The sequence below is a fragment of the Schistocerca gregaria genome, chromosome 7 (genome assembly GCF_023897955.1).
Source record: "Schistocerca gregaria isolate iqSchGreg1 chromosome 7, iqSchGreg1.2, whole genome shotgun sequence".
NCBI classification, from domain to species: Eukaryota; Metazoa; Arthropoda; class Insecta; order Orthoptera; family Acrididae; genus Schistocerca; species Schistocerca gregaria.
In genome coordinates, this window is record NC_064926.1 from 199,496,870 (window position 1) to 199,509,231 (window position 12,362).

At 35.9% G+C, this 12,362-nt stretch overlaps 1 protein-coding gene across 1 annotated transcript in view; it reads right to left on the reverse strand.

Annotated features, from left to right (window-relative positions):
* Positions 1–12,362, reverse strand: part of LOC126281928 (dual oxidase-like) — a 234,658-nt gene that overhangs the window by 206,225 nt on the left and 16,071 nt on the right. The gene's annotated exons all lie outside the window — the stretch shown is intronic.

Here is a 12,362-nt window from a genome sequence, read left to right on the forward strand (position 1 = left end):
AATTCATTCCAGTATGGAATATTGGTTAAAAGAGACAGAAAAAGAAGCTGTAGAAGATATCACTGTTTCTATTAAAGGGAACAGGCGCATAATTAAAGACGGTTCGTATGTAGCAGGAATTTTTAACTGTTACTTTGTTTCAAGATTTTCAGAAGAGGAAGCAAAACAGTACACTGAAAAACCAGTGTAGGAGGAATTTACTGAAATGAAAATTTCTCACACATTCTCCTCAAAGATAAAGATAATTAACATTACCCTTGAAGTAAAAGCTTATATAGAATTGTTAGTAGAGGTTGTAGCACCTTAATATGCAGTTGCATGTATAATACATCAGCAAATAAGGTTATTTTCCAAGACGCATTAACACATGCCACTGTTTGGCACCTCTGTATAAAAAAAAGACAGCCTCATAGATGTCAGTTCCTACTGTCCAGTTCCACTTCTTACATCACTTTCAAAAAATTTAGAGACAATGATGTACTTGAGGGATGTCATCCTGCTGTGTAGTAATTTGAATACTTAGTCACAGTTTGTATTTTAAAATGACCATTCTGTTGTGGTGGTTATTTGTGTATTCACTGAATACATAATCAAATTTTTGATTGATAAAATACTAATAATGATGATATGTATTTCACAGATTACACAATACACTCCCTAGAATATTAAAATTTCAGAACAAAACCCAAGTTGTTATTCTGAATACATCAGTTAAAAATTTTAATCGTTAGAATTTGCAGATTACCATTTTGAGTTTAACAGTACCATACATTTTACAATTTAATCAATTTTACATTTGTTAATATATAAGAACAATGCCACAATTTCTGTTTTTTATCATTATTTGATTTTTCATAAATTACATTAATACTCTGAACATGAAATACAAATCAAAACCTTTTGATTTATTTTTTACACAGACAAAGAATTCTTCTATAGAATAGATTTATTTTTTGTTAATTTTTTATTTTGGTCTTTCAATTTGGTAGTAGGAAGTGCTGTCATATTATTAGAAGAGGTACTGGCTAGCTTCAGCCCAGCATGAAGTTCATCATTTGCACATGATGCTGTTTGATGGCTATCTATGCAGTATTTTGATTTTTATCTAGTATTATGCCACAGTTGAAATTTAGTTTCATTGTTTGCACAAGCAATATTGCTTTCAAAATATATTCATTGATAATAGTAAGCACATCTAATTTTGGAAACTGCTAATGACACGATTTATCTAAGCTTGACGGCACAAATAATACTGAAAGGTTTTTCCTGTGGTGTTGTTAACGTATTTATCAACTGGAATCTTCTGAAACTTCTTGTAGGCAATTAGCTGTTTTAATGATAATTTTGTTTTCAATAAGTTACATGGAATACGTGGTTCAGCACATCCCAATTTCATTCTTGGCAAATCTAAAAACACCAAGATTCTGTCATCTACAAAGTACAATGCAATAATTGCAATGAACAATATATCAGATGAACTGGCCATACATTTTAGAAAGCATACTGCTGGTTTCACACATACCAAATCCTTCATTGGTCAGTGTCTTAATGAACATAATTACTCTGCACGTTGCATTTCTAACAACATGAAAATTTTGTGTAATGAACCTGAATACATTAGAAGAAATTGAAATTTATTAACTTTACAAAAATAAATTCACGTCTGTTATAAACAAGCAGCTAGACTTCAGACACAAACATTTCTTTGAGCTTTTTGATGATCTACTTTAGAATGCTTACGGTGATGACCTTTTTTCGTAACTGCACAAACCAAATACACTCTTTTTATTGTGATCCATATAACAATGCTTCTTTTTTATTTTATTAAAATCTAATGGGTTTTTTAAATTTCATGGTTTTTTTTGCATATTTATGTAATGTTGTTACATTTACAAATAATTGGCAACATTAGGTCAGTCATAGCATTACATTTTTAATTTATTTTTTGTTCTTCTTGAAATCATTTTATTTTATCACTTTTTGACATTACTAATTTTCACTAGTTATCAAATGGTATATTTTAGAAACACAGGCATGTAATTTCCTTATACGAGAGAGAGAGAGAGAGAGAGAGAGAGAGAGAGAGAGAGAGAGAGAGAGAGAGAGAGAGAGCAGGTGACTATCACAGCCATTGTCCATCAGTATGGTTGAAGGTCTAAAGATGACCATGTAATGATCAAAACCAATCACCTTTTAATAAATGTGTCTTGTGATGTAGATTAATTTCAAATATTACGTTGTAATAATTGACTTCCTGCAACAATGTCTTCAAAAACTAATAAGTATGTGTTGGAGAGTGTGACTCTCATGAGTGCTGTTGTTGTATGGGAAGGCTCAAATGACACTATGGGTTAATGAAAATTGTAGATTCATTATGATATATTCCATAACATAAAATTATGAGCTAGAATTACTGCTTAGTACTTACCATCACACAGTGGAATATCATAGCATTCGTAACTATTCCTTACTCAGACAGGCAGGACAGGTCACACAGGCCCAAAGATGAAAAGGAATTACAGGTAGTGAGAACAAGGCGAGACAAAGATCAAGGGGGAGGCATCAGAGAAAGTAGAGAGGTTTGCTACTTGAGGTCTAAGTAACCTGCCCTTCCTTTTTAACCTTTCCCAATCTATACTTTTTCTTCCCCTGTGGAACACTTTTTCTGACTTCTTGTGTGTTTATTAGCAACGCTAAAACTTTTGCGTTCTGGAGGTTAGTACTGGTCGGAAGTTATATCACATAATTTTGTAGTTTTTTTTTTTAAGTAAATTTTCCTTTTGGTACAAAATTCCATAATATTTTCAGCAACAGGGCTTTGGGTCCTACCAGTACACTTAATATGTCTTTGCCAGTAAACTTGACTGATTCCACTGTAGTGGCCACATCAACATAAAATGCTTGACAGAACGTACATGACGGCTAACAAATCACATATGTCTTTTCACGGATTGTTCAACACTTGATTGTTTATATTTTTCCAGTTGTGGGACCAGACTATGTGATATTGTTAATATGCATAGGAGAAACCTTACTCTAAGCTCATTCTCATTTCAAAGAGCCGTAATACTAGGAAGAATGACCAGGGGAGTTTAAAGCATAAAAAGTGTATTACAGAGGCTGAATGTACCAGGGGAGATCTTTTGGTTGCTACAGGAGGAGTTTCCATTGTGTAATTTTCCACTTAAGATGTGTTCGAAGTAAGTCCACTCCTTGCCAGAATGTCTCGCATCTCATTTTCCTTTTCTCTTTCTGTAATATTGTCTTCAAGTGTGTTTCCCTTACATAGCTGTTCTGTATATTCCTTCAACCTTTAAGCTTTCCTGTGCTTATGCAATCAATATTCTACACAGTATAATTAGGAGTAATGCCGCCACTTTGTAATAAAAATGTTGCTTCTTCCTTGGTTGGGTTAAATAATGAATGTTTATCTGCTGCTACTGTTTTAATATATACATTCTTATCAATCATAGAACAACACCCATCAAATTTCTGCAGCCAGAGATCTCTGTGTATATGGAACATTGCTATTTGTCTTGCATATTCTTGAAACCTTCCGTCATTGTGTCCTAATGATTTCAGGAAGAAGTAACTTGTCAGTTATGATTTTGTTTTACTTAGAATTGTATGGATTCCCTGTGATTTTCTTTGTGTTTGATGGCATCCTCTTGAAGTTTTCTGTACCAAAACAAAGTAACCCCATTCTCAACTCTTGACAAAATGACAAAGTCTACATCAAAATTATTTTTGTTTCTTGTATTGTAGTTCTGCAAATGAGCTTTTTTTATTAGTAACAAATAGCACTAAAGCATTGAGAGCTTCATGAAACCCATCTCCAGACTGTGCATTAAAAGCCACTAAGGAGTAAATATACCGGGAAGTGAGCATAAAAATCTAGTATATTTTAAGGGATATCTGCAAGACAAGTAGTTATCTTCTTTACACAATATTCGTACTGCTTACATTTCATATATATATAATTATTGCACTTTAGCAGCATTGTCCCAAAACGTGTTACCACAACACAACAGGGAGTAAATTTTGCAATATGAGGTAATATCAATATCTTAAAATCATTTTAATGGAGGATGCTTTTAAGCATAAGAAACTTAGCTTCTTGATTACTTTATGTGTGTATGTTGACCCCACTTTTAATTTGCTAAGCAGCTAGACCCAAAAAATTATACACGTAGTGTTCCATGTAGTGTATAATAGTTATCAAGATATAGTTCCTTGCTGATGGCATGATGTTGGGTGATTTGTAGGTTTGATGATCAGATAAGTAATGTTCATATCAACTGAACTAATCAGAAATCTGAAGAAAGATCACGTAAGTTTAATAGCAGTGAAAGTACTCAAAGTTTATATTACATTAAGGAATGTAGCATCACAATGAGACAAGGCAACATATAACTGGGTGTATACGACCCGGGAGATTCGGGAAAATTCCGGGAATTTTTTCATCTGGGAGAAAACCTAGAAAAACCGTGAATTTTTTAGAATTCCGGGAATGTTTCATTGTCTTAGTTTTCAGTTAAATTTTTGTGATTTTGAATGGTAAGAACCAATACTCCATCAAAGGATATTACTGTATCCCGCGTCTGCAGGATAATACTGCAGCAACAAAACATTAACAAGAGGAAGAAAAAAACGAAAGTAAAACTTAAATCGCAAAGGAAAAACCCCATATATAACAACAAAACATAGTGCTCATACAAGCGTCTGCCAACATCAAAATGTTGTCAAGGGCTTTAGAAAGACTATGCAATAATTCATAACGACAAATTGCCTCTGATGCAAGTGACGTGACAGCTCTTTACGTTACATTCGTTTGAGCAGTTGCAGGCGGGCTCTTGTGCATGCGCCGTTGAGTAGCGTATGGGTAGTACCTTCTCCCGTTTCTGGCTACGGATGTGTGGCTGGGCGCCACTATCTGGTATTGCCCCGGTTCGGAAATATCGTAGATCCAGGGGTGATGCACAGTTGTGGTAGGGAGGTGGGTAGTCTCCACGTGACCTGTGTTTACGTGTAGTGAGTGATTTTGCTGTTTCCTCTTCATTTATTACTCTCACATCAAATGAAAACAAAACGGATTTATGTGGCGGGAGCTATCAAATGAATAAAATACGTTCGCATAATTACGGAAGGCCAAAAATATGTTATTATTTTCAGGTTTTATTTACACGTTTCTGACGTTTGCTAAAGAGATTTGGCTATTATTAATCTTTTGCGCTGAGGCAGTCAATTTATTTGAAACGAAGTGTTTAATTTCACACTGTTGGCTAGTTTCAACTGTTCGCTGCATTTCAAGTGCACATTTTCCATCTTCTAGCTCGCATGGCATTATGCCATAATAAAGAACCAAACATGAGATAATACAGTACTGGTACCCAAGTACAGTACTGGTACCCAAGAAAATACGAATGGAAAAACTAGTAGAAGCCGACCTCGGGGAAGATCAGTTTGGATTCCGTAGGAATACTGGAACACGTTAGGCAATACTGACCTTCCGACTTATCTTAGAAGAAAGATTAAGGAAAGGCAAACCTACGTTTCTAGCATTTGTAGACTTAGAGAAAGCTTTTGACAATGTTGATTGAAATACTCTCTTTCAAATTTTAAAGGTGGCAGGCGTAAATTTACAATTAGTATAGAAACCAGATGGCAGTTATAAGAGTCGAGGGACATGAAAGGGAAGCAGTGGTTGGGAAGGGAGTGAGACAGGGTTGTAGCCTCTCACCTATGTTATTCAATCTGTATATTGAGCAAGCAGTAAAGGAAACAAAAGAAAAATTCGGAGTAGGTGTTAAAATTCATGGAGAAGAAATATAAACTTTGAGGTTCGCCGATGACATTGTAATTCTGTCAGAGACAGCCAAGGACTTGGAAGAGCAGTTGAATGGAATGGACAGTGTCTTGCGAGGAGTATATAAGATGAACATCAACAAAAGCAAAACGAGGATAATGGAATGCAGTTGAATTAAGTCGGGCGATGCTGAGGGAATTATATTAGGAAATGAGACACTTAAAGTAGTAAAGGAGTTTTGCTATTTGGGGAGCAAAATAACTGATGATGGTCGAAGTAGAGAGGATATAAAATGTAAACTGGCAATGGCAAGGAAAGCGTTTCTGAAGAAGAGAAATCTGTTAACATCGAGTATAGATTTAAGTGACAGGAAGTCTTTTCTGAAAGTATTTGTATGGAGTGTAGCCATGTATGGAAGTGAAACATGGACGATAAACAGTTTGGACAAGAAGAGAGTAGAAGCTTTCGAAATGTGGTGCTACAGAAGAATGCTGAAGATTACATGGGTACATCGCATAACTAGTGAGGAAGTATTGAATAGGATTGGGGAGAAGTTTGTGGCACAACTTGACCAGAAGAAGGGATCGGTTGGTAGGACATGTTCTGAGGCATCAAGGGATCACCAATTTAGTATTGGAGGGCAGCGTGGAGGGTAAAAATCGTAGAGGGAGACCAAGAGATGAATACACTAAGCAGATTCAGAAGGATGTAGGTTGCAGTAAGTACTGGGAGATGAAGAAGCTTGCACAGGATAGAGTAGCGTGGAGAGCTGCATCAAACCAGTCTCAGGACTGAAGACCACAACAACAACAACACCCAAGAAAATTTACGTCCGAATCTGGACATACGAATGTGCACTTTAAGCCCAATTATGGATTTTAGTGTGGTTCACGAAATTCCCATGGACTTGAAGTGTCCTCTGATGTCTTTGTTTCTTTTGTGACACAGTGTAAGATCTTTTAATTTTTTACACGTGCGAACATAGGGGCTTCCTGTGCCATCGTAGCTACGCAAGAGCGGTGGCGCCTGTTATCTGGCGCTCTCTGTCAACTGCTGAAACGAATCAGTTTCTAACAGGTCACGGGAAAACATTGCGGATGGTGGTTTAAAAAGCGTTGCTTGCAAAGTAAATTTCCCTTTGCACAAGATTAACTATATGCGAGAATGTACGCTGAATTTCTTAAATCACAGAGCGTTTGACTCTCAATTAAAAATCAACTCTTTGAAGACGAACACCTAGAAGAATTTCGAGCCCAGACGATCAGAAATTTACGTCCTTATTAAAAATTTTACTGGCAAATTTGTGTGATATGTCTTAAAGAGTAACACGCGCAAAAAAGAACAACACTATATGTGGAAGCTCTTACTTCTCTTGCATTTTCGAGACTACGATTATATGTGAAACCTCCGTTTTTCTTGTAGCAACACTATTCTATTCCTTAGGTTTAAGTAGTTGTAAGTTCTAGGGGACTGATGACCACAGATGTTAAGTCCCATAGTGCTCAGAGCTACTATTCTATTCTGTATTAATTTAAACCATCCACTTTTCTTACTTGTGTGTTCGCGCTAATTAAGAGTGATCTTGCTATAGGCTGACTACATCACGTGTTCTATGCTGTCATCAGCTGGCGAGATCACATGACATGAGCTATGACTGGCTTACAAAAGCGCGTCGCAAACTCGATTTCAATGCCTTGGAAAGTAACATGCGGTGTTTGGTGGAATTCGAATTTATATCTTCGTAACACGAAAATATGCAGCGTACATGTTGCTGCTGCACATCAAAGATCTTCCAAAACGTGTTTTTCCCCCAAAGTTTCGTTTTCTACGGGAAATTCTACGTCGGCGTATATTGTATTGTATAGTATATTTATTGGTCCTGTGAATCACACACTGTACAGGGGTACATAATGATATAGGATAAGTCAAATAATTTGCAATAAAGTTAAACAGAAAAAAAATGTTGTATGATTTTCAGTATATAGCAATATAACTCTAACATATGGGAATAACATTTCACAAATAAATTTTACACTCACACATTTAATACTTTTATACTTTTGGCCTTGATCACACACACACACACACACACACACACACACACACACACAATAGACCACATATAATACACAGATAAATCTACATTTCTTATTTTGGCCTTAATTGTATAAACTATTTAAATCTTTCATATATTTACAATATAGATAAAAATTCATCAACACTATAGTAGAAATTCTGTAGCAAGTTGTCACTCACTGCAATTTTGAATTTATGCATGCCAGTTATTGCCTTAATTTCTTTAGGTAGTTTGTTATAAAGTTTTTCCTGCTTGCAAGGGCCTTTTTGTTTTAGTGTTGTATGTGAAAACTGCATATGCAAATCTTGATTATTCCTTGTGTTGTGTGAATGGATATTTTGGTTTTTTGGAGCAATCTTGCTATGTTCATCTAAGATTTTCCTTATAAACATTATTGTTTCTAGGATATATATAGGCATGGTAATGGAGGAATATGAAGCTTTTTAAATGAGGGTTTGCATGAAGATCGAGGTGCTAAGCCTTCAATGGCTCTTAGAATTCTTTTTTGTGCAATAAAACAGCTTTTGCTGGGTGGTGAATTTCCACAGCAAATTAAACCATATCTTAGTAGTGATTCTGCTTGGGCATATTACATATTTTTTATGGCTTGCATACATGTGCATCCAGCAAGAATTTTTATACTGTAACAAATGGTATTTAATCTACTACATAGGTGTTGTGTGTGTTTCTGCCATCTTAGGTCATCTTGGATCCAAACTCCCAAAAATTTGGTGCTATTTACAATTTCAAGTCTTTTGCCTACCAGTTCTGTGGTTGCAGTTAAAGGCTGTTTATTCTGCACTGTGTGTAGATAAATAGTGTTTGTTTTGTGTGTGTTTATTATTAAGTTGTTCATTGCAAACCATTTTTATACGTGTGAAGTGCTGTTTTTAATTTCATTTTGGAGCTCTTCTGGGGTCTTTCCTTTGATAAGTATATTTGTATCATCGGCATATTTAATGTACTTATAGTTAGAGCTGGAATGGTTCCAGATCATTTACAAACAGCAAGAACAGAATTGGTCCCAGTACGGAACCCTGCGGCACACCGTATTTAACACACTGTTTTTCTGATTGATAGGAAGTTAAATTTCTGCCTCCTTTGTACAAGACTTAAACTATTTGGTGTCTGTTTTGTAGATATGACTTTACCCATTCATAGGCTGGGCCTCTGACACCAACATTTTCTAGCTTTCTAAGCAATAGACTGTGGTTAATGATATAAAATGCTTTTCAAAGATCTAGGGATATTGCTGCGATGTGTTCTTTTTTATCAAATGCATTTAAAGCTTCATTTAAGAAATTGATAATAGCTGTCTCAGTGGATTTACATTTTCGGAAACCATGCTGTGTAACTGAGAAAAGTTTACTTTTTTCCATGAAATCTATGAGTTTTTTATAAAAGATTTCTTCAATTATTTTAGGAAAAACAGATAGTAGAGAGACTTGCCTATAATTTGTTATATATGTTTTTTCACCCTTTTTGAACAATGGCTTCACTTTAGCTATTTTTAGACTTTCTGGGAAGATTCCCTGAGAAAGTGAACTATTGCAAATGTCTACCATGGGCTTAACTACTAAGGGTGCACATATTTTAATGATATGGTCTGGTATGTTGTCAGTACCAGAGGAAATTTTTGATTTTAGCTCCCCTATTGTTTTTAGCAGTTCCTGTTCATCTGTTGGGTGTAGGAAGAGAGACTTGTTATACTAGGGATAGTTTTAATCTGATTTGCAGTGACAGCATTTTGAAAGTTTTGCTTCATCAGAATCTCAGCTGCCTCAGAGAAATATGAGTTAAAATTATTTGCTATCTGCTAGGGATCAGATATTACAGAAGTGTTTTCATCCAGTTTGATATTATGGTATTCTCTCTGTTTTACTCCTGTTTCATGCCTTACAATCTCCCATATGGCTTTCATTTTATTTTGTGCATTTGCTATGAAGGAACTATTTGCCATTTTTTTGCTTCTTTATGACTTTAGTTAAAATCTTTTTGTAATTCTTAAAATAGGAATCAAATTCTGGGGATGTGGTGTGCTGTCTAGATATTTCATGAAGTAGTCTCTTTTTATTCACAGATATTTGTATCCCTGTTGTGACTCATTTTATTTTCAGATCCTTTTTTGTGACACTCTTTTTATGGAGTGAAAAGCAAAGTTCAAAATAATAGGTAAAACTATTTAGGTATTTGTTGAACTTACCATTTGTACTTTCACATTCATAGATGTCTTCCCAAGTTTCTTTACACAGGTAGTTAAGGAAATGTTGTATATTCTGGTCATTAAACTTCCTATATGTAGTAGTTAGACATTCAGTTGAACTAAACGGTTTTCCTAATCTTATACTAATTTCTTGGGCTGTGTGGTCCCCAAAGCCTGTATTGTGGGTTTGTGTTGTATGTTTCAAGGGCACGTTTGTAAATATTTGATCAAGGATTGTGGCTGAGGTTTTTGTGATGTGTATTGGCGTTTGTATAGTATCCTTTAAATTGAAAGTTGCTAAGAGGTTCAGTAAAGCAGTTTTTTGATTAGACTCACTTGCAATACCATAAACATTCAAAAGACTGAGAAGTTTTACAGTGCCGAGGAAGAGTATACTCTTACATAACACGGGGAAAAATGTCTTTTCACCCGGGAGAAAGTGTATTTTCCCAACCGAGAAGTCCGGGAATTTTTTTTCCTTGTCCATGTATACACCCTGTAAAAGGAGTGATCAGAAAATTTTGAGGGTGTTGCTGCAGTGTATATGCAATGTAACATGATTCCGAAGTGGATATATAAACACTGACATGCAGGCAAGGGATCAGTATGGCATTTGTGTATTTTTAAAATGTGTACTATAAATGAACAATGGTGACGTTTTTATCAAATGCATCCATACGGGATCAACCTGCTGTTATTCTTTTCTTGGCTGCCAAAGGACAAACATCATAGAATGAAGAATGTGTAGGGGGTAACATGTCTGTTGAAAACCACTGTTGTGGGATGGAGCAGTAAGTTCCATGCTGGTCATTATTCAACCCAAGATGCTGTCCGATGTAGGAGGCCAGCCGAAGTTAACCCCTACTCAAGTTGGAGATGCACAGGCATTTACCCTACAGTCCTGATCTCTCCCCATGCAATTATTTTACCTTCAGTCCCTTAAAAAAGTCCTTGAAGGAACCACTAGTTCTGTCAGACACAGATGTGCAAAGTGCTGTTACAGACTTTTTCATGCAACTAGACAGGGTGTTCTACAAAATGGGTTTCTTCAACCTGGTGCATAGGTGGAATGATCTTAATATTCATGGCAATTTTGCCTGATTTGGCTTATCAGTTCTGGACTGTACAACCTTTGAATGGAAACTTTTTGTTTGCCCTTATACATTTTCAAGAAAAGCTTGCATAACAGGTTGTCAATTTTGCTTCTGCAGCTGTCACCCAGATTTTTTTAAGTTCATTCCTTAGAAGTTTCATAATTATTAATCAAAATTAAGTTGATGAGAGAGACAAGAAATAATGCTTTTAGCTTCTGTTCAACATAGCATTGTTAAATAAAGTACTCCGTAGCCACAGGGGATGTCACTGTGCAGTGCACTGTGTGGGATGGTATAACACCAGTAATGACTAGATAGGTTTCAGTATAGGACTATGTCAATGCAAATAAATGTCTTAATGACAGAAGACAGTTAAATCCACTTGCAAACCACCATGAAGCCCATTACAGAGAGTACTTTCAATTGTACCATTTATTAAGACTTCATCTCATTCAGTTTGTGCATGGAGTGTGAGAAGAATGATTGCTTGAATGCCTCTGTGTGCACTGTAATTATTCTTATCTTTTCTTTGTAGAACCTACAGGTCCAATACACAGAGGGCTGTAGGATATTTATAAAGCCTTACTAAATACTAGTTCTTGAATCTCTGTAAATAGACTTTAGTGGGGTAATTGATATCTATCTTTGAGTGTCTTCCATTTCTGGTTCTTCAGCATTTCCTTAGTGTTGCCCAATGAGTCGACATAATCATCTTGTGGTGCAGTTCTTCTTGTGTCCGTACTTGCTACGGAATTGGGATTAGAAGTTACACCTTATGCAAGACATGTGTCACCATTTGTGCTGGCCTTCTTTGTATAAACTCAGTTTCCTCTTTTTGCTATATTTGGTATGGGTTTCACAAATGTGAGCAGTATTTTAGGATGAATCACCAAGTGTTTTGTAAGCAGTGTCCTTTGTAGACCATACCAGTGACCCGAAGTCAGCCACCTGGTTTACCTGCAATCAAGTGTATGTGATCATTCTATTTCATATTCCCACTCATTACTTGTGCAACTAACTCATATTTTCAGCTTGCAAAGGGCACCTCCCCTTTCGTTCCAAACTATGTCAAGGCTCTTTTGTAATCTTGCGAGACTAGCACCTCTGAGAGAAAGGGTATAGCGGTGAGGCTGACATATCTACAACCTCAGGATTCACTGCAGAGAATAAATTCTCTTAGCC